This window comes from Silene latifolia, chromosome Y (genome assembly GCF_048544455.1).
Source record: "Silene latifolia isolate original U9 population chromosome Y, ASM4854445v1, whole genome shotgun sequence".
NCBI lineage: Eukaryota > Viridiplantae > Streptophyta > Magnoliopsida > Caryophyllales > Caryophyllaceae > Silene > Silene latifolia.
Genome location: NC_133538.1, coordinates 160814119 through 160837969, shown reverse-complemented (window position 1 = coordinate 160837969; position 23851 = coordinate 160814119). Strand labels below are relative to the sequence as shown.

The 23851-nt window shown below is 40.6% G+C and overlaps 1 long non-coding RNA gene across 1 annotated transcript; it reads left to right on the top strand.

Annotated features, from left to right (window-relative positions):
- Positions 1–21699: 21699 nt before the first annotated feature.
- Positions 21700–23187, top strand: LOC141633391 (uncharacterized). The gene is made up of 3 exons (XR_012538171.1): positions 21700–22509; positions 22768–22871; positions 22998–23187. It is a non-coding gene; the product is annotated as an uncharacterized LOC141633391 (long non-coding RNA).
- The last annotated feature ends 664 nt before the right edge of the window (positions 23188–23851 follow it).

The window sequence follows — 23851 nt, the reverse complement described above, 5'->3', positions numbered from 1 at the left end:
CGGGGTGCGTCCCTAGCTGAGTGGAGTCACTTGCGGGAGTGGCTTCACGCCCTTGATTCGCCTTCTTTGGAACCCGCCACATAATAGATGTGCATATTAATGAACATGGGTTTATCGCTCGATGGAGATGAGCGGGGCTTAGGTGGGAACGGCCGCGGTCCTCCACTGGCAGCGAGGAGTACTTGTTGCGATGGGTAATCTGGCAGGGCTACACACTTTAGTGTGTAGTCAGATTGTGGAGATGAGATGGAGTTGTGCTGATTGAGTTTTCTTATAACAACAGCTATCACATGAGTATAAGCATGGGACCGGTTGAGGCTTTGTATGTGAAGAGATATAGGAGTCCAATTTGCTGGGATGATAGAGCTGAGGCAGTGGTTTTAGGGCCAGAGATGGTTGAACAGGTTAAGCTGATTAGATAGAAGATGAAAGCGGCCCAGGACCGACAAAAGAGTTATGCAGATCTACATCGTCGTGACATAGAGTTTCAGGTTGGGGACAAGGTTCTTTTGAAAGTGTCTCATATGCGTGGGGTCATGAGATTTGGGAAGAAAAGGAAGCTGAGCCAGACGTTTATTGGATCATATGAGATTTTGGATCGTGTGGGTGAGGTTGCTTACCGGTTGGCTTTACCAGCTACTTTGGATAGAGTGCATAATGTGTTTCATTTGTCTCAGCTGCGAAAGTATGTGAGTGATCCTTCACATGTGTTAGAGGTAGAGAACATCGAGCTGGATGAGTCCTTTTCTTACCTTGAGGTGCCGAAACAGATTCTTGATCGCAAGGTTAGGAAAACTAGACATGGGGAAACAATGTTGCTTAAGATTCTTTGGCTAACCATGAGGTTGAGAAGGCTACTTGGGAGGCGGAGGAGGCTATAAGGGAGCGGTATCCGTCTCTTTTTGATCAGGTGTGTGTGGTTACGGGGACGTAACCATGTTTCTTTTAGGGGGTAGGAGATGGTCGCAAAGAGTTTTTTGCATATTTTATGATGATTTTAGTACAGTTAGTAGTGTCTTGAGTCGAGTTGAGTGTTGTTTTGGGAGGTGTGTTTGAGTTTTGTTTTAAGTTGTTTTGAGTTTTGGTTATGTTGTTGCGTCGGAGTGGTGTTAGTGTGTTTTGTTTTTGGTTTATGGGTTGAACTTCGAGGACGAAGTTCTTTTTAAGGAGGGAAGACTGTAATACTACGGTTTTATGTGTCTATGGGTACTCTATCGAGTGGGGCTTACTCTCTCGAGTAAGTAGTTTTCCGCGCAAAACAGTAGGCTGCCTGTAGGGTACTCGATCGAGTAAGTTGGGGACTCGATTGAGTAAGGGCCACTCGATCGAGTAAATCACTTAATCGATCGAGTAAGTGTGTTTTACGGGTTGATTAGCCGGGTTTTGTTAATGATGTGAGATTAATATAAAAGGGTGGTCGTCACTATTCTTAATCACTGTTAATCTTTCTAAAAACCTTTTTGAGAAAAAGAGAAGTTACGTAGTTCGTGTTCTTCGCATTATTAAAAAATCCCAAGGCTAGGAGTGTCCGATCATCTCGTTCTTTACGCCGTTGTGATCGTTGTGTCGAGGGTAAGCTTTTTATATAATTTTCATATTGTTTCGTTAAGGTTGGTTAAACCCTAATTGGGTAATATTGGGGGTTTTTGGGTGATTTGTATGATTGTGGTAGTAATTTTATGTATACGTGTTATAGGAGGAGGTTTCGTCGAGGAGAGATTCTGATTAGCTGCTAGACCGTCTGTGGTGTTTGCATTCTAGGTAGGGTTTCCCTATTCAGTATTGGTTACATAGTGTGTTGGTGATTGTTGTTGTGATTGTTGATTAATTATAATGTTGGATTGGTTTTGGTGATTGTTGATAGTATATTGTTGATTGGTTGTGTAACTGTCTTTGATCTTCGGGGTGCGTCCCTGGCTGAGTGGAGTCACTTGCGGGAGTGGCTTCACGCCCTTGATTCGCCTTCTGTGGAACCTGCCACAGAATAGATGTGCACATTAATGAACATGGGTTTATCGCTCGATGGAGATGAGCGGGGCTTAGGTGGGAACGGCTGCGATCCTCCACTGGCGGCGAGGCGTACTTGTTGCGATGGGTACTCTGGTAGGGCTACACACTTAACTGTGTAGTTAGATTATGGAGATGAGATGGAATTGTGCTGATTGAGTTGTGTTGATTGAGTTTTCTTATAACAACAGCTATCACACGAGTATAGGCATGGCACCGTTTGAGGCTTTGTATGGGAAGAGATGTAGGAGTTCGATTTGCTGGGATGGTAGAGCTGAGGTAGTGGTTTTAGGGCCAGAGATGGTACACGAGATGGTTGAACATGTTAAGCTGATTAGATAGAAGATGAAAGCGGCCCAGGACCGACGAAAGAGTTATGCAGATCTACATCGTCGTGACATAGAGTTTCAGGTTGGGGACAAGGTTCTTTTGAAAGTGTCTCCTATGCGTGGGGTCATGAGATTCGGGAAGAAAGGGAAGGTAAGCTAGAAGTTTATTAGACCATATGAGATTTTGGATTGTGTGGGTGAGGTTGCTTACCAGTTAGTTTTACCAGCTACTTTGGATAGAGTGCATAATGTGTTTCATGTGTCTCAGCTGTGGAAGTATGTGAGTGATCCTTCACATGTGTTAGAGGTAGAGAACATCGAGCTGGATGAGTCCTTGTCTTACCTTGAGGTGCCGAAACAGATTCTTGATCTCAAGGTTAGGAAAACTAGACATGGGGAAACAGTGTTGCTTAAGGTTCTTTGGTCTAACCATGAGGTTGAGGAGGCTACTTGGGAGGCGGAGGAGGCTATGAGGGAGCGGTGTCCGTCTCTTTTTGATCAGGTATGTGTGGTTACGGGGACGTAACCATGTTTCTTTTAGGGGGGTAGGAAATGGTCGCAAAGAGTTTTTTGCATGTTTTGTGTTTGTTTTAGTACAGTTAGTAGTGTCTTGAGTCGAGTTGAGTGTTATTTTGGGAGGTGTGTTTGAGTTTTTTTTTTAAGTTGTTTTGAGTTTTGGTTATGTTGTTGCGTCAGAGTGGTGTTAGTGTGTTTTGTTTTTGGTTTATGGGTTGAACTTCGGGGACGAAGTTCTTTTTAAGGAGGGAAGACTGTAATACTACGGTTTTATGTGTCTATGGGTACTCTATCGAGTGGGGCTTACTCTGTCGAGTAAGTAGTTTTCCGCGCAAAACAGTAGGCTGCCTGCAGTGTACTCGATCGAGACTCGATCGAGTAAGGGCCACTCGATCGAGTAAGTCACTTACTCGATCGAGTATGTCACTTACTCGATCGAGTAAGTGTGTTTTACGAGGTGATTAGCCGGGTTTTGTTAATGATGCGAGATTAATATAAAAGGGTGGCCGTCACTATTCTTAATCACTGTTAATCTTTCTAAAAACCTTTTTGAGAAAAAGAGAAGTTACGTAGTTCGTGTTCTTCGCATTGTTAACAAATCACAAGGCTAGGAGTATCGGATCATCTCGTTCTTTTCGCTGTTGTGATCGTTATGTCGAGGGTAAGCTTTTTATATAATTTTTATAATGTTTCGTTAAGGTTGGTTAAACCCTAATTGGGTAATATTGGGGGTTTTTGGGTGATTAGTATGATTGTGGTAGTAATTTTATGTATACTTGTTATGGGATGAGGTTTCGTCGAGGAGAGATTCTGATTAGCTGCTAGACCGTCTGTGGTGTTTGCATTCTAGGTAGGGTTTCCCTACTCAGTATTGGTCACATAGTGTGTTGGTGATTGTTATTGTGATTGTTGATTAATTATAATGTTGGATTGGTTTTGGTGATTGTTGATAGTATATTATTGATTGGTTGTGTAACTGTCTGTGATCTTCGGGGTGCGTCCCTGGCTGAGTGGAGTCACTTGCGGGAGTGGCTTCACGCTCTTGATTCGCCTTCCGTGGAACCCGCCACAGAAGGGATGTGCGCATTAAAGAACATGGGTTTAACGCTCGATGGAGATGAGCGGGGCTTAGGTGGGAACGGTTGCGGTCCCCCACTGGCGGCGAGGAGTACTTGTTGCGATGGGTATTCTGGCAGGGCTTGTAATACTCCGTATTTATGAGTCTTTGGGTACTCTATCGAGTAGGCCTTACTCTGTCGAGTAAGGGTGAGTTGCGATTTAAAATAGTTTCTGACCTGTTGGGTACTCGATCGAGTAACTAGGATACTCGATCGAGTAAGGGGGTACTCGATCGAGTACCTTGGGTACTCGATCGAGTAGCCGGTTTTTCTTGGGTTTTGTTAATTATGCGATTAAGATATATAACCTTTTTCGTCATTATGCTAAACACTTTTGCAAAACCTAATTTACTGTTAAAGAGAGAAAGCAATTACGTTCATCATCTTAATCGCATTGTTAGCAAATCCCGGAGTTTGGAAGGTCGGTTTTCATCGTTTGTTATACCGTTGAGATCCTTGCGTCAAGGGTAAGATCTATGTACCCTTTTTGTTGTCTTTCCTTTAAGTTGGTTAAACCCTAATCTAGGGATTTGAGGGTTTTTGAGTATTTTGTGATTTGGTAGCATTTGTATGTTGTATGATAGGAGGAGGGTTCGTAGAAGAAGCTTTTGATTCAATTTGTAGAGACCGTTTGATAGTTGTGCTTTCCAGGTAGGATTTCCTACTCAGTATTAGTCCCATAATGGGATGATTGTTGATGTGTTGTGGTTGATTGAATAATATAGTAATTGTATTATGACGGTTGTTGATTGTGATTGTTTGTCTCTGGTTCTCGAGGCGTGTCCTCGACTGAGTGGGGTCACTTGCGGGAGTGGCTTCACGCCCTAGTTTTGCCCTTCGTGGAACCCGCCACGGAAGGGGATGTGCACATTAATGGGGCAGGGTTATCGCTCGTTATGATGAGCGGGGATTTGGTGGGTACGGCTGCGGTCCCCATCGCGGCAGGACCGGTCCAGTGGACGATCGGTGATTGAGATTGTTGGAATTGGTGTGGTTGTGTGTGTGACGGTTAAGTTGTCTGTTTATCTTATTGTTGATATATATTGAGTTGTGTGATTAGTATCGACCCGGTTGTTGTTTTGTAAACTGCGGTGATCCATTCGGGGATGGTGAGCAAGAATTGAGCGAGTTTGAGTTGAGTACTCGGGATAGTGGGAGGTGCCACCGTCGACGATAGAAGTCTTCCATTGTAGTCTTTTAGTTTTATGACATTTCAAAGTATTTGAGAGACAGTTGGTTTTAAGAACTTGTACCCGTATTGTGGGATTTGGTTTCAGTTGTACTTTTCACTAAAAGTTATATCATTTAAGTTGTTTTGTTATTGTCTTATGAATATCATGCCTCGGGTAACCGAGATGGTAATATCTTCATACCTGAGTGGTCCGGGTAAGGCACTTGAAGTGTGGGGGTGTTACAAATGGTATCAGAGCGACGATCCTGAAACCTGTAACCAATGAACCTAATGAACATAGGGAGTCAATTAAAATGAACCCGGGGTAAAGGTTGTAGGAGCTAATGCAAAGGCTTGGGAGACGTCCTGAAGTCGCGAACTCGCCCTACAATTTTGAACCGGTCACATGGGGGGTGTATGTCAAGGTCGAATGCGTTGTTTGGTTAGCTGGTGTGTGAATGTGATGAAGTGTGTGTAACTGTTGGGTGTTTACGGTAGGAAGTTGGGAATGTGAAAGAAAGGTTGGTGATATATGTAGAATTGTAGTTGGAACGAAAACATGTTCGGTGTTTACAATGTGGCGTTTAATAACATGATATAATGATTTCGTAGATCGTATGAAAAGATGCGTAGCATTATATGCTTAGTTATGATATAATGTTGGTTTTATAAAGTTTTTAGCATGTTAGCATATGATATAGCATGCGGGTAGCGTTTCTGAGTTAGCATGACTCGATCGAGTAGGACTGACTTGATCGGGTGGGTTTTTGACGATTTTGAGTCCAGAATCGTGTTTTGGGGCACTCGATCGAGTACCTCGGGCACTCGATCGAGTAGGGGGTCACTCGATCGAGTAGCCTAGCTACTCGGTCGAGTATGTTAGAGATCAGAAGGTCTGTTTGGGGTCTGAGGTTGGGGCACTCGATCGAGTATAGTGGGCACTCGATCGAGTGGCCTGTTACTCGATCGAGTATGTTTGGGAACTCGATCGAGTAGGGTCTGGGCAGCTTGTTTTCGTGTTTTGAGGTTTTAGCGCGTATGTTTATATCCACCCCTTTTTCTGTTATAGTTTCAAGATGCCGCCCAAGAAGAATGCGTTGTATGCGAGAGCTGAGCTTATGAACATAGATGACATCGTTAAGATGTTGGAGCATCAGGATGCTCTTACTGAGGCTTTAAAGACTGTGAGGAAAGATTAGGATAAGGATAAGGAGAAAGAGGTTGATCACTCTAAAAACAGCCTCTATATAGCGAGGTTTAACCCGAAAGAGTACAAGGGAGTTGGGGAGCCGAACCTTCTTGATAGCTGGCTTAGAGAGATGGAGAACATATTAGATTTGGTTCACCTTGTCCGATGAGATGAGAGTGGAACAGCTGCATTCTATCCGAGGGAGGAGGCACTGGTAAATGGTGGGATACAAGTGAAAGTGAGTGCTAAGGAGTTGTATGTGAACCAAGGTTTACCTGCTATACCTTGGGAAGAGTTTCGTAGGGCTATGAGAAAAGAGTTTGTACCGGAGCATGTGAGGAGTAAGTTGAGGGAAGAGTTTGACAGTTTTAAGATGACCGCCGAGATGTCGTGGGCCGAGTACTACAGGCAGTTCAATGACAAGTCTAGGTATGCTGAGGATATGGGTTTGAGTGAGGAGAATTTGGCGCTGAGGTTTGAGAGGGGGTTGACCCCTAAGATTATGGATAAGTTACCCGTGGGAGTCCTTAATGCTGAGAGGTTGGTGGAGATGGCTCAGGAGAGGTCAGGTGGTGAGAAAAGGAAGTCTGAGAGCGAGGGTGGTGGCCAATCTAATCACAAGAAAGGCAACCACAATCAGTCTAAAGGGTTTTCTTCTGGGTCAGGGTTCAGTGCTGGGGCTTCCTTTAGGCGTGGCCGTGGAAGTGTTAGTGGTAGTTGGGGAGTGACCTGCTATAGTTGTGGTGGTGTAGGCCACAAGAGACATGAGTGCACAAGTGCAGGGGAACTTTCCGAGACTGCGCAGAGCTATGCGAGCAATAGACCGGCTGGGTCATGGCCAAACCGGGGAAGTCAGAGCTACCAGAGTGGAGGCAACCGCAACGGCGGTAATTCTTATGAGAAACCACCAACGAACAACAACAAAAATCAAGGGTCGGGTGCTACGCCGACCACATCAGCCAGTACTGTCCAGGGAGGTGGACAGAAGACCAGTGGAAAGTTATTCATGATGGAGAAGAAAGAAGTTGAGGAGGATGTACACGTTATCACCGGTACTTTTCTTGTTAATGGTATTCATACCTTTGTTTTGTTTGATTTGGGGGCTTCTCAGTCGTTTGTATCTTCGAGTCATGTTAAACGGTTGGGTTTGAGGGTATATGAGTCTGTGAGTGAGCAAGTTTTTATACCTTCGGGTGAGTCTGTATCTTGTGGGAGGTTATATAGGGATGTACCTATGATAGTTGGGCAAGTTGATTTCCCTGTAGACTTGCTAGAATTTTCTTTTGACGGTTTTGAGATGATAGTTGGGATGGATTGGCTGGGAAAGTATAAAGCTAAGATAGACTGTCATCAAAAGAAAGTGTCTTTAAGAGGTCCTAAGGGTGTTAGTGTGTCTTATCGTGGGTTTCTAGTCAAACCCAAAGTTACGTTGATTGCAGCTATCACTTTGAAGTCTTACCTGAGGAAGGGATGTCCTTTGATCTTGTGCCATGTGAGAGATGACCAGATAGAGAGTCCGACGATTGATCGATACGGTGGTGGGAGAGTTTGAGGATGTGTTTCAGAGGAGATTCCGGGTTGCCGCCGAGAAGAGAGATAGATTTCACAAAGTAGAGTTGAAACCAGGGACGGGGCCAATCTCTAAGGCACCGTACCGTATGGGTCCTAAGGAGATGGAGGAGCTTAGGAAACAGTTGGATGATCTGATAGAGAAGGGATACATTAGACCTAGTGTATCGCCGTGGGGAGCACCAGTTCTTTTCGTGAAGAAGAAAGATGGGAGTTTGAGGTTGTGCATAGATTACAGGGAGCTGAACCGAGTGACGGTGAAGAACAAGTATCCTTTGCCAAGGATAGATGACCTATTTGATCAGTTGAGTGGTGCATCAGTCTTTTCCAAGATCGATCTGAGGTCGGGGTACCATCAGGTGAAGATTAGAGAGGTGGACATACCAAAGACAGCTTTCACGTCGAGGTATGGCCATTATGAGTATGTGGTGATGTCGTTTGGGTTGTCTAATGCACCGGCAGTGTTTATGGATTTGATGAATAGCATCTTTAGACAGTTTTTGGACAAGTTTGTAGTGGTGTTTATCGATGACATCTTAGTCTACTCTAAGACTAAGGAGGAGCATGAGGAGCATCTGAGGATCGTGTTGCAAACTTTGAGGGAGCATGAGCTATATGCTAAGCTATCCAAGTGTGAGTTCTGGTTAGAGAAAGTTGCTTTTCTGGGGCATGTGATCTCTAAGGAGGGAGTAGCTGTGGATCCGGCGAAGATTGAGGCAGTGACAAAGTGGGAAGCACCAAAGAATATTGCTAAGATCAGGAGTTTTCTGGGTTTAGCTGGGTACTACAGACGGTTCGTGAAACATTTCTCCAAGATAGCTAGACCTATGACAGCATTGATGAGGAAAGAGAATAGGTTTCGTTGGGATGAGAGTTGTGAGACGGCGTTCCAAACGTTAAAGGAGCGTTTGACCACAACTCCTGTCTTAGCATTGCCTGAAGGGATCGAGAACTTTGAGGTTTATACAGATGCCTCAAAGAACGGGTTGGGATGTGTGTTGATGCAGAACGGTAAAGTGATTGCCTATGCTTCTAGGCAATTGAAGCCTTATGAGGAGAACTACCCTACTCATGATCTAAAGTTGGGTGCAGTGGTGTTTGCTCTCAAGATATGGAGACATTACCTTTATGGAGAAATCTTTAAGGTTTTTTCTTATCACAAGAGTCTCAAGTATATTTTCACTCAAAAGGAGTTGAACATGAGACAGAGGAGGTGGATGGAGCTGATTGGCGATTATAACATGGAAATTATCTACCATGAAGGGAAGGCCAATGTAGTTGCTGATGCTTTGAGTAGGAAGAGTGTACATTCTCTGTGTACAGTTCTATCTTTGATGAGGTTGAGAGATGAGGTAGCGAGATTTGGGGTACATATGATGCAGAAAGGAGATGCCATGGGTGATATGACAGTGCGGCTTGAGTTTTATGATGACATTCGAAGTAAGCAGGCGTTGGATCCTAAGATAGTGGAGTGGGGAGCTGGAGTAAAGAAAGGGACAGTGTCTCGATTCTCCATTCACACAGATGGTAGTTTGAGGTTTAACGGTAGATGGTGTGTTCCTAATGATGAGGAGTTGAAAAAGACTATCATGACAGAGGCACATTGCACACCGTATTCAGTACATCCGGGTGGTGACAAGCTATATAAAGATTTGAAGAACACATTTTGGTGGCCTGGGATGAAGAAAGAGACAGCTGAGTTTGTGGCCCGTTGTTTGACATGCCAGAGAGTTAAGGGGGAACAGCGACGACCACAAGGTAAGATTCAGTCTTTAACGGTACCTGAGTGGAAGTGGGAATCCATTTCCATGGATTTTATCGTGTGTTTCATGTATCGCAGCTGCGGAAGTATGTGAGTGACTCGTCACATGTGTTAGAGGCAGAGAACTTAGAGCTAGATGAGTCCTTATCATATCTTGAGGTGCCTAAGCAGATTCTTGACCGAAAGGTTAGGAAGACCAGGAGTGGTGAGACAGTTTTGCTTAAGATCCTTTGGTCTAACCACGAGACTGAGGAAGCTACATGGGAGCCAGAGGAAGCTATGAAAGAGCGTTACCCTTTTCTTTTTTATCAGGTATGTATGGTTACGGGGACGTAACCTTGTTTCTTTTAGGGGGGTAGGAGATGATCGCGACGAGTTTTTAAGAGTTTCATACCCTTTTTGTATGTTGTGTCGGTATGTGTGTCGGGATGAGTTGGGTTAGTAACACGTTTTATGTTGAGTTTTGTTTTGGTTGTTGAGTCGGAAGTGTTGAGGGAGTACCTTTGTTTAGTAGTGGTTTGAACTTCGGGACGAAGTTCTTTTTAAGGAGGGAAGACTGTAATACTCCGTATTTATGAGTCTTTGGGTACTCTATCGAGTAGGCTTTACTCTGTCGAGTAAGGGTGAGTTGCGTTTTAAAATAGTTTCTGACATGTTGTGTACTCGATCGAGTAACTAGGATACTCGATCGAGTAAGGGGGTACTCGATCGAGTACCTTGGGTACTCGATCGAGTAGCCGGTTTTAAGGGGAGTTTTCTCGGGTTTTGTTAATTATGCGATTAAGATATATAACCTTTTTCGTCATTATGCTAAACACTTTTGCAAAACCTAATTTCTTGTTAAAGAGAGAAAGCAAACGTTCATCATCTTAATCGCATTGTTAGCAAATCCCGGAGTTTGGAAGGTCGGTTTTCATCGTTTGTTATACCGTTGAGATCCTTGCGTCAAGGGTAAGATCTATGTACCCTTTTTGTTGTCTTTCCTTTAAGTTGGTTAAACCCTAATCTAAGGATTTGGGGGCTTTTGAGTAGTTTGTGATTTGGTAGCATTTGTATGTTGTATGATAGGAGGAGGGTTCATAGAAGAAGCTTTTTGATTCAGCTGTAGAGTCCGTCTGATAATTGTGCTTTCCAGGTAGGATTTCCTACTCAGTATTAGTCCCATAATGGGATGATTGTTGATGTGTTGTGGTTCATTGAATAATATAGTAATTGTATTGTGACGGTTGTTGATTGTGATTGTTTGTCTCTAGTTCTCGAGGCGTGTCCTGGGATGAGTGGGGTCACTTGCGGGAGTGGCTTCACGCCCTAGTTTCGCCCTTCGTGGAACCCGCCACGGAAGGGGATGTGCACATTAATGGACAGGGTTATCGTTCGTTATGAGGAGCGGGGATTTGGTGGGTACGGCTGCGGTCCCCCACTGGCAGGACTGGTCCAGTGAACAGTCGGTGATTGAGATTGTTGGAATTGGTGTGGTTGTGTGTGTGACGGTTAAGCTGTCTGTTTATCTTATTGATGATATATATTGAGTTGTGTGATTAGTACTGACCCCGGTTGTTGTTTTGTAAACCCTGCGGTGATCCATTCGGGGATGGTGAGCAGTAATAGAGTAGGTTTGAGTTGAGTACTGGGATAGCTAGGAGGTGCCACCGTCTGATGATAGAAGTCTTCTGCTGTAGTCTTTTAGTTTTATGACATTTCAGTATTTCAGTAGACAGTTGGTTTTAAGAACTTGTACCCGTATTGTGGGATTTGGTTTCAGTTGTACTTTTCACTAAAAGTTATATCATTTAAGTTGTTTTGTTATTGTCTTATGAATATCATGCCTCGGGTAACCGAGATGGTAATATCTTCATACCTGAGTGGTTCTGGTAAGGCACTTGGAGTATGGGGGTGTTACAGGGCTACACACTTAAGTGTGTAGTCAGATTGTAGAGATGAGATGGAGTTGTGGTGATTGAGTTGATTGTAACACTGTTTCATTGCAGCTGTTGTTTTATGTAATTGGTACTGACCCCGTTTAATTGTTTTAAAAACTGTGGTGATCCATTCGGGGATGGTGAGCAGTTTTTGAGCAGGTATGATGGCTTACGCGAGGGATAGCTGGGATGGTGTCATCACGTGGTCTAGAGTCTTCTGTTGTGTCTCGAACTAGTTGTTTTAGTCGTTTGGATTTTGAGAACCTTTGTATTTCTTTTTAGCAGTTTTGGATTTTGGGTTGTATCACTAAAACTTATTATTACTTAAGTACGTTTCGTTATTGTCTATTTGATTATCATTGCCTCGGGTAACCGAGATAGTGAAGTTCTCATACCTTAAGTGGTCCTGGTAAGGCACTTGGAGTATGGGGGTGTCACAAGGAGACTGGTGCAACCTGTCGCCCCCACATTGGCACGTCTGCTAGTAAGTTCCTTAACCAATCTGCTTCTTGACCTGCCAACTCAAGAGCAATAAATTCAGACTCCATGGTAGAGCGTGCTATACAAGTCTATTATGCATACTTCCACGATATAGCACCTCCACTTAAGGTAAACACATAACCACTAGTGGAACATATTTCATCATTACCTGAAGCCCAGTTTGCGTCACAATATCCTTCTAACACAGCAGAAAATTTACCATAATGCAGAGACAAATCAATTGTTCCTTTCAAGTATTTAAGTAAACGACGAAGTGCGTCCCAATGTTCAGCACTAGGGTTATGTGTATACGGACTCAGTCTACTTACAACATAAGCAATGTCTGGATGATTACAGTCCATGAGGAACATCACACTTCCTATAATTTTAGCATACTGGGAGACACTATCACCCAAGTTTTTACACAAAGATACACTAGCATCATATGGAGTTCTAGCAGGTATAACATCAAAACTATTAAATTTCTTCAACACTTTTTCAACATAATGAGATTGACTTAAGGATATTCAATTTGAGTTTTTAACGACTCTAACTCCAAGAATAACATCAGCTTCCCCTAAGTCATTCATCTCAAAACGTGATGACAAAAATTGTTTGGTTTTATTTACAACAAATAAATCACTACCAAGAATTAGCATGTCATCAACATATAAGCATATAATCACACAATCTGACCCAAACAGTTTAGAATAAATACATGAATCAGAGTTATTGGTAATATAACCATCATTAATTAAAGTCTTGTGAAATTTCTAATACCACTGCTTAGGTGCTTGTTTAAGACCATATAGTGATTTTCTCAGTTTACACACTTTAATCTCTTGACCCTTTAACACAAACCCCTCGGGTTGAGACATATAGATCTCTTCCTTTAGGTCACCATTCAAAAAAGCAGTTTTGACATCCATCTGATGTACTACAAGATCATGAAGATCAGCTAAAGCAATTAGAGTTCTAATGGTGAAAATTTTGGTCACAGGTGAGTAAGTATCAAAATAATCAATGTCCTTATTTTGTGTAAACCCCCTAACCACAAGTCTAGCCTTGAAACGTTCTATTGTGCCGTCAGGTCTCATTTTCTTTTTAAAAATCCATTTACTGCTAATGGGTTTACTACCTGTAGGCATATCAGTCAACTCCCAAGTCTGATTAGAAATAATAGAATCAAGTTCATTTTTAATAGCTTCTTTCTAAAAATTAGCATCAATAGATTTCACAGCCTCGTCATAATTTTTTGGATCATCTTCTATTAAAAAGGCAGAAACAAGCTCATCACAAGCACAAATATCACATGCATTTTCAGTTAAGTGAGTTCTAACAAAATCACTACCGAAGTTATTTTCAATTCTAGGCTCTTTTACTCCTTCTAGGTTCAAAAGCATGATCAACAGAAGTGCTACTACTAGCATGCATAGAACTATCAACAGGATTTTCAGGCAAAATAGGAACATCGGGAAATGATTCAACATCTTTCTTTAAAGGAAAAACATGCTCAAAAAAGTCGGCATCTTTAGCCTCAGAAATAGAACGGTCACTCAATGACATGAATCTATAAACATAACTATTTTGAGCATAACCAATGAAAATGCAATCATAAGTCTTAGGTCCAATGGTAGGCCTCTTAAAGCTAGGTAAGCCTACTTTAGCCAAAAACCCCAACACCTTAAGAAAACTCAAGTTGGGAGCATAACCCTTCCATATCTCGTAGGATGTCTTGTCTAGTTTCTTATGAGGTACTCTGTTAAGAATGTGACAAGTGAAAGCCCCCCCCCCCATATCATCAGAAAGGCCAGAACTTAAAAGCATAGCATTTCAAAGTTCTATTTTTGCGTTCAGCTACTCCATTAGATTGAGGTAAGTAAGGTGGACTCTGTTCATAAATTAAACCATTTTTGTCACAAAGATCTACTAAATAATTTGAGCCATACTCACCGCCTCGATCGGACCTAATTCTTTTAATCTTTCTATCAAGTTGATTTTCTACCTCAACTTTGAACTTTAAAAACATGTCCTCAGCTTCACTTTATTTCTAAGCAAGTACACTTTAGTGTATCTAGAACAATCGTCAATAAAAGTGACATAGTAATATTTACCTCCTCTGCTCATTGTGTTTTTAAAGTCAGCTAGGTCGGTGTGAATTAACTCAAGAAGATTTTTATGTCTAGTTGTAACAGGTCTACTAGGTTTTTTAGCAAATTTAGCCTCGACATAACTAGGGCATTTTTCAAAGACTTCTGAAGATAACGATGGTATAAGCGACATAGACTTAAGCTTTTTAATCAAATCAACATTCACGTAACCTAGTCTACCATGCCAAATATCAATAGACTCAACAATATAAGCAGAAGTAGAAGCATTATTATTAATGATAGGAGAGTCAACGTTTAAAACAAATAAGCCCCCACAGAGATAACCCTTGCCCACAAAATCCCCATTGCACGACATTACAACCTTGTCAGCCTCAAAAACAAGTTTCACTCCAGCTTTGTTTAGTAAGGCACCAGACACGAGGTTTCGACGCAAGGTAAGAACATATAAAACATTATTAAGAGCAAGACTTTTCCCCGAGGTCAGTTTGAAAAAGATCTTGCCGTTGCCTGTGATCACAGCAGAAGAAGAGTTCCCCATGTAGACACATTCCCCATCAGTCACATCTTTGAACTCAGCAAATAGCTCCTTGTTAGCACAAAGATGCCTCGAAGCTCTTGTATCCAGAATCCAATCACTAGCATTCGCAACCTGATTTGCCTCAACCACCACAACAGCAATGATATCATCTTTCTCAGTAAGATTAGCTTCAGCAACTTTCTTTTGAGGACACTGGTAAGCTTTATGACCCGGTTTTCCACAGACATAGCACACCAGATTCTGATTTGGTTTCTGGATCTTACTTGCAGGTTTGGTGAACTTCCCTTGACCCGATTTCTTAGCATTATGGCCCTTAGCTTGACCCTGAATAGCTTTAGCCTTTCCCTTACCCTTGAACTTATCTCCATTTGAAGATCCACCAGTTTCAATGAGATTAGCTTTTGTAGTGGTAAGTGACAGTTGAACTGACTTATCTTTCAGACGATTAGCTTCTTCAGTCCTCATGTGACCTATCAGCTCTTGTAAGGACAAATCCTTTTTCTTATGTTTCAAATAGTTCCTGTACTCATTCCAGGAAGGGGGAAATTTCTATAGCAAGACATTGGCCAAAAAGACCTCATCTAATTTCATACCCTCATTGACCACATCAGCACACAAGTTCTCATAAATGTGAACTTGTTCCATAATAGGTTTGTCATCTACCATTTGAAACCCAAGCCACTGCCCGACAACATACTTCTTTTTATCCGCATCATCAGCCCCATATTTTTTCTCTAAGGTCTCCCATAAGGTCTTAGCAGATTTATGGACCATAAATACGTCAAACAGAGTATTAGTTATGTGATTAAGGAGATGACACTTAACAGTTTTGTTATCCTTATCATGTTTCTTAATAGACTCCTCATTTGACTTAACAGTAGCAGATGGAGGCGGGGTAGTCTCAACACTAGTAGCAACAACAACAGTGGGTGGATCAGTAAATAGGACATAATCAATTTCTAATTGCTCAAAAAACATAAGTAATTTTTGAGACCACCTCTTATAATTCTAACCATCTAAAGGTTCTAGTTTCGACAAATCAGGTACGATTTTTCTCGAAATTACAGCCATTGCTACGACAGAAATATAGTTTTCAAATTGTTGGTAAATTGATGTAGCAACAAAGGACAGAATAAAAAATACTTATCGAAATAGGAGGAGAAAGTAGTGCCGTGGTATGAGAGCCACTGACTTGAAAAATATATCGGCACGACCGCGATGGTAATCGTCTCACGCCGGTAGTTCCCCAAGGTTAACACTGCAGCTTTCGTACCCGGCCACTCAAGTAAGAAAACTTTGGAACAATTAGAAACTATACCCAGGAACAAATATAAAGCAGTATATAAGAAAGAATGTGGGAAGAGAGGAGAGCAGAAGGTATTTTTTTGTGTATTATGAGTTCAGAGCACTGATCTATTTTATAGGAAATATTAGAGCAGTTGGGGAAGCAAAACGTGCTCCTAACCTGATGGAGTCAAACCTAATTAAGTGCTAAAAACGTGCCCCTTAATCGCAAAACAGAAAGTGTCAGTTTGACTGACTACAACAAAACCAAAGAATCTGGACGCCACATCTACAACCCTTATAAATGTCTAAACTTGTGAAAATTGGTAGCTTATGAACAGTAGGCCAGTAAACTTCATGCTTCTCACGTGAGATACAATATATGCATTGTTGCTCTTTATTCTTCTTATATTATTGCTTCTCTCTTGCTTCTCTTCGTCTCTCCTCTCCTCCTTTCCTAGAGCTGGTTAGTCTCTACTCTTTCATTCTCCTTACTCTCTCCCTTTCTCAGCCACTCATTATTTCCCTTTAGTCTTCTCTTCATTATTTTTCGACATTCATTCATTCTCCATTTCTCTATCTCTTAATTTTTCCTTATTTTCCTTTTTCAAGCTTCCCAGGTGCTCCCTTTAATTACCCATCGGTATTTTGGTATGCTATCGGTGCAGCATCCATCAATTGGTTGATGATATCTGGCTGAAGAAACAATTGATAATCGATTACACTGGTTGCCGTTTCCCCTTCGCTATGCCGTCCTGGAGATTCCAAGGTGATTTTATTTAATTATAGTGTTTCTTGATTGAATGTTTTCTATTTTAGATGATTGATTTTAGGATTTTATAGGTGGTTTATTCAGTTTTAGAGTTGTTTTTTGGGTTTTTTTGGTTCACTGATACCATTTCTTAGCTTATTGTTAATGTATAAGAACCATTGATTGCATTAATTGAACCATGGCCCCTTCTCTATTTCCCTTTCCAATTCTCAATTTGTTTCCTCCATCAATTCGTTTCCTCCATCATTTGATTGTTGGTTGTTTTGATACGGGTTGTTTTAATACGAGTTGAGAAAATGCAATCGTCATTTATACGGGTTGCTTTGATTTGGTCTTATTATGTTGTATTCATCATTGATTTGTCTGTGTATAGAACGTCGGAGCAGAAAATGATGGCATCAATGGTGACTGAAAGTGACAAGTGACGGTGGAGCATTGGTGGTTGTATCACACTTTCAGTTTTAGTTTACACTCACACTTCTTTTTTCCCTGTTCTGATCTTGTCGTCGTCGCTTTACTGGGTTGCAGGTCAGGATTCATCCTCCAGCCAAATCTACTTTAGGGTTGCAGATCATTACTCGGGATGCCGACTGTGGTGTTACTATGTGAGCACATTGCTTTGTCTTTTCGTTCAGATCTATTTGTGTCTAAAACCCACATCTTATTGATCTGTTTAGGCTTAATTATAATAGGCTTTGAATAAGTAAATTAGGGGATACTAATTGGTCATTTTGTAAAGGTTACTTATAGCTAATTATGCCTTTTGTAGATTGAAATTAAACGTATCCTTATTTATTTAATTAAGTTACTGATCCTGGCCTTAAAATCAAAAGTTTAGTGATCTGTTCTAGGTTGATTCTAGCTTTTTATGACGATTAATTTGGGATTACATAGATAGTGAATTGTTCTGTTGAAAGTTAGCTTGAACTTTTTTTGAGTTGGTCAATTTGATTGGCTTCTGGATTCGGACCGTTTATGCTTATTTTGTTATACTAACAGACATTCATTAATAGGGTTTTCCAAAATGGTGATCAATAGTAGAAAATGTGAATCTTAAAAGAGGTTATCCTAGGACTGGATTATGTATTGTTTGAAATTTTTCTTACTTTTGATACTCATTTGTAGGTTGTATCATCTGAGCGTCATAATCCACGAGGGTGTCACTTGTGATGGGTCAACTAAGCAAGCTGTTACCATGATCATTTATTAAATTCAGGTAATCATACTATTACATAACTGGTTTCTCTGTTCTTTAAATGTGAATGTTTGGTTCAGTGACGTAGAGTAACCTAAGAAGGATGTTATTTGCAATTTCGCAGATTGTTTGTTCTGCTACTTAATTTAGTGGTGAACATCATTAAATGCCATAGACTTCACAGTTCGAATTCAGGCTATTCAAGGTCCATAAAAATATAAGGTATATGGCCCTTTGTCTGAGTCAAAAACCCACTATTATTCGTCTTTGAAACAGTGGAATAAAGTAACTCTGTTCATTATTATTCACCTATGGAACATGGTGAAAGGAAAAGGGTAAACTTACTGAGTTGGCTGTAAATAGATGAAGCAACATGAGTATAAGCACACCATTATCGAGTTGTTGGTGAAGATGATGATTACAATGTTGCTTTTGTCATTGATGGAGGGAAAGAGAGGCGGAGTATTATAATTTTTGGGGTATTGGAAACTTGAGTAACACTGTTTTTATTTAGGCCATTAATCAAAAGCTGCAAAATACTTTTGTTGATGTTAACCATGCTTTTTGTAGAGTAAATAATTACCTTGCAATATCCAGTCAGAACTCCGACCGTCACATGAACGAGTTCAACCAAAACTAATATGCCAAATGAGAAATGACCCATATGTCAGTTCTTCCCTTTAGCCGTTGGATCGTATTTGTTCAGTGTTTTTCAATGCCTTAATTTTCCAATTGGATACGTTGTTTTTTTTTTACTCAGGTTCAATATCTCATCTGGTTCACATTTGCAAAGCAGTACATCACAGCGAGCCGCATGCCGTATTCGAGTAGCATGTGTTCGACTACTATTGTTGTTCACTCTCACACCACCAAGACCAGGTGTGTCGGCTACAGAATTATATTTTCTCAATTTGTTTCCTCCATCAATTTTCTTAGTCTTTGTCACCACTATCCTCTTGGTCAATTGTTGTAATTGCCTTAATTTGAACTTGACCATCACTGATCGATTGATTTGAAGGTTAGTTCACTTTCTTCTGGAAATATTATTGTCTCTATACTTTGAATGTTCAGTACGATGCTTTTTCACATACTGATTTCGTCATAATACAAATATACAATTCTAGTCAATACCAATCAAATATTCAAATTACAACAAAATTAAAATGAAGCACTCTAAATTGAATTGGAAAAGGATAGGATGTACCTCAACAAAAATTAGGAAAAGGTATGGAAATTATTTGAAAAGATGGGATCCTTTTTAGTGAATAGATGGTAAATCTGAGATGGAATACTTACCCAGTTGAGTTGAAACGCTAAAGGTGTGCAGAATTAAAGTAGAATCATCTTAGAATTCGGAGAAAGAATAGATACCACCCAGATGAGTAATGAGTTAATTAAGTAGTGGTAGTACTAAATGATGAATGTATGTGTGAGGAATGACGATCAGAAACGAAATGGGTAGGCAGATTGCATGCAATGCAAACAGAAAAAGAAAGCACCCTCCCATGCTGCTAATAAATTGAACTCAGGTTATCCATGGTAATTTCAGGGGTTTGGAGTGATTAGTAATTGTCTGGAGCTGTATTCAGGGTAAGGATGGTCAATAAGATTAATGAATTCATCTTGATTTTCTTGTATTACTTCTAATTACAAACTTATTATAGCAATGAGAAGGCGTGAATGGTGGTGGTAAACAGAGGGAAGGGTTTCTGGCAGTACAACCCTAAGCTATACGATTATACGTTTCATCGATTGCATTCAATATATAAAAAAAGATGTCATTTAATTGATCGGTGTATTTGAAGGTCTGAAAATGGTGGAAATATTTGAGTTAAATCCTGGTTTGACCTCTATTAGTACAACCCTAAGCTATCCGAGCTTAATTATTTTCGATTATAGGTTTTGGCGATTGCATTCAATTAGTTGGTTTATATGCGGGTTTTGGCTGATGTCTTGGTTCGTTCCTTGGTAACCCTAAGTAGCTACGATGATACGCGTAAACAAGTGTCAAAAGAATGTTATTTGATGGATTGTTATATTTATTGTGTTCTTTTTGGCTACGGATCTTTGGGTTTGAGAATTCCAGAACTTGAGGCTAACTCTGGCCTCCTCCCAATACTACGGCCCTAGAACGAGTTGCCTTAATTAATTACGAGTCCAAGTGAAGAAGAAAAAGAGAGCGTATGTACCGATGTATGTGCTTAATTTGTTGAGATTGAGAGGGAGGGGGTGGATAGACGGGCGCAGTTGGGGGGATGAAGGGTAGGAGAGGGATGGGTATAGAGGTAATTGTGTTACAAAGAGATAGTCTCTACTTTATTTTTATTTTGTTAAGTTTAAGCGGGAGGGACGGACGGAAGCAGAATTAGTCTATGCTTGACTTTGTTTGATTAAGGGGCGAGGGAAGGAGATGGATAGAGAAAAGGAAAGATCGTGTCTCCCTGCTTGGTTTTGTTCAGATTTAGAGGGATGAAGGGACAAAAAAAGAGAATTGGAGGGAGGGAGAGGATGTCCTTACTTGATTATATTCATATATAAGGAGGGATTTGTTACATTCTGCCCTTTTCAAATGATGTATCTTTGCATTCTGCCCTTTCCAATACCCTTAGTTGTTTGTGTTGTGGCATGCTAATATTTATAACATGTGTTATTAAGTGGTGTCGTACTTATAAATTGATGTGTCCACACTTGCTGCTGTATAGGGTGAGCATTGCACCAGTTGATCTGTCTCCGAAGAGCGTTTTTGTTACAAGCTTTTAAAATGTTGCGCACGGTGCTCATTGTTGTTCAGTGGGCATTATATAATATGTTGGCGTAGTCCGTTGGCTTTTTTTTTGTGTTGCTTACTTAGCCTTGACCAATGTTCACTATTTGAGGGGATATCTTAGGTGTGTCATGTCTGTCCAAGATGAATAAGAACGATTCTATAGTTCGAGATATACAGGAAAAAATTGACCACATAGTGTAGTGGAAGAGGCGCCAAAACTATTTGCCCGTTTAGATGTTATCATGGCATCAACCCCCGTGTTCGGTTTGTTGTGTGATCAAGAACCTCTATAATTGGAGACACTCAGAATGTGACATTAGATATCAGGGGATCTGATTGGGCTGCTAAAAATAACTATGGGGAATCGGCTAGGAACCCAGATATACTTCGTATAATCATTACTTATATAATTATATGGTTAATGACTTAATGTGTCTTACATGACAAACCATCTTTTAAGTTTTCGTGTTATATTTCGTATGGTACTTTAATTTTTTGCTTGCCTTTTCACTGGATTGTAATTGCAATTGCAGGAACAAAATTCAGTGAAATCTTTGAGAAGGCTGAGGATGAGCAGTACAGAGTAAGCAATTGTGATGTCTATTTTGGTCATAAGTTCTCAAAAGAGGTGGTCTCACGCAGTACTTTTTGTAAGACCGTTGTTTATTAACCGACTACTCATTATCACATTCTATCAAACCCTTATAAATTGTACGTTTCACAATTTTTTTACGTGAGAGCGTGAGGCAGACTTTCACTTGTGTATGTTTTTTTGGTTGATTTATTGAGCTTTGTGCCTTTTGACTTATTGTTGTCTTGTAATAGGCTGAGGAATACACAGCCGCATTAAGAGCATAACTCAATTCCATTAAGCAGCAAGCAATCAATGATTCCGCTGGCAGTATGGCCTCTATGGGTTCACCCGATCAAATTCATAAATGGGAAAAAGAGTTAAATAACCTAAAATTGGATTTCGAGGTAACTTGAGTAAGCATTTAATCGGATTGCTCGCTTGTTGTATTTTTGCTCTCATGGTGACTTTGTTACAGAGAGAGTTAAAGTTGAGGCAACAAGAGTAGCAATCGTAGTAGAAGATCAAGCTCGAGTTTCCGCTCTTATATCTGAAAAGCAAAAGTAGGAATTGAAGCTTGCGGAAGTAATGAAAAGTTCTTCGGATACTTTCAATGAGTTTGGGTGCTTATTTTCGACAAAATGCATAATAGTATAGTGCTAATGGCCTTGGTGTCTTCCATATAGTTTTGACAAAATGTACTGAAATGGGGACCCTCAACCCATGGTATACTGTGCTGGTACCCCGTTCTATGCCATACCCATTCCTGCGTGTTTGCCTGATGAAGTACAGCCTTTCCCTATGGCTCGTACCACTGTTGGCTCAACCAGAATGTGGCCCAGGCTGGCAGGCCCCATGACATTTAACCCAGCTATGTATAGGGGTCCAGTTTTGACTCTTTGTTTGGTGGTTTTGCTAACCAATTGTTTATGCTCTTTCAGTCGACCATGGATGAGCATAAGCTCTTGTTACCTGGTCAATTGCTAGGGTTTGTGCCGATGCAGATAAATGGGCAGTGAGTCGGTGACCCATTCCTCTATGTAGATATTTTGACCCTCATAAAGCAGGTGGTTGATTGCACATGCACTTGAATGGATACTGGTGGATTGGTCGACCTCTCATTGGCCATTAAAATTTATACTTGGTCCTTTCCCATTCAGTCATCCAGATTGTGGAGGCTGGATCTGTAAACATGAAGTTGAAGCCACTTTGTATGTGCTTTGCTCTTTAATTTATCGTCTTGACATTTATCTTCTTTTTTCCGCTGTACATAAGAAAAGATGCGAAATTTTGATGCAGCGAAACATTTATTCGTTTAGCGTAGTTAGTCCTTAATTTGTTGCTTGCTTATCTCTTATTTCTTGAAATATCTTGAATGGGTAAAATTGTCATGTATCTACTATCTACTGACATGTGCAAGGCTGTCTGTTTGAGAGGCTTGTGAATCTTTTGAAGTTTGAAATATGCAGATTTCTAGGAGTTGTCAGAATGATAATCGGGCCAGATGAAGTTTCCGCGATTTAGGGAATAATGAGCCAGTCTTGTATCAGAAAAGATTGGTAAGAATTGCGAGGTAGAACCGTCTCATATAAGTTGGCGAGTTTGGGACCTTATTTACGCATTATGCATTTTGTTACAGCTATGTTATTCTAATGGCTATGGTACCGACTGAGTAACAATGCTCAATATAGTTCTTCAGGTACCAGCACTTGATATTTGAAGATTATTATGGAAAAGAGGAGCTCATCATTAATGAAGAAGAATGATGTGTATGATGTCTTTAAAGATAAATATATTAGAGTAAGAAAGCTCGACAGCCAAAACGGCCTTGATCGTGCAAATTAATTAAACTTTTGTATCTTACATGAACTTTATTTGGTTCCCTTGAATTCCAGAGTATAATGTTATATAAGATTCATCATTTATTCTTCGTAGAGAAAATAAGTTTGTAATACGAGTAGCATTTTCAAGTGTTCCTTTTGCAAGGATCAAGTATGAGTTAATCATTATATACCCATTTATTGCTCGTTGTGGTCGATAAATTGTGTTACATAGCGATTATAAAGGATAATGTAGATTATAAGTGTTCATGCTATTGAAAAATGTAGGAGTCTCGCAGACGCAAGTTTCATGACAAAAGTATGTGGCTCTTGACATTTTCTTGCCTTAAAATAAAAGAACTTATAGAAGCTATCCTGTTTACGTCTAATGAGCTTCACAAGCAAGATTATGAGCTATCCTATTTACTCCCCTAGGACAGAAACTAAGAGAGCAACAGTGAAAGTGAGACGCAATAGACTTAATATCCTGGATAATAAAAGTAATAGACGCAATAGGCTTTAATGCTATTGCTGGAGGAGTATAGAAGCAATTTAATGCTACACAAATTGAAAATTACTTATTTTCAACAACACACTACTTTAAGGAAGTCGCACTTAACATTAGACGTAAACAGAATAGCTTCGACAATAGAACAAAACGCGTCTTGGATCTCCGTGCGCAACACGCGCTGAGAAACAACTAGTACACACAAAAGCTGAAAAGTTAATGTAT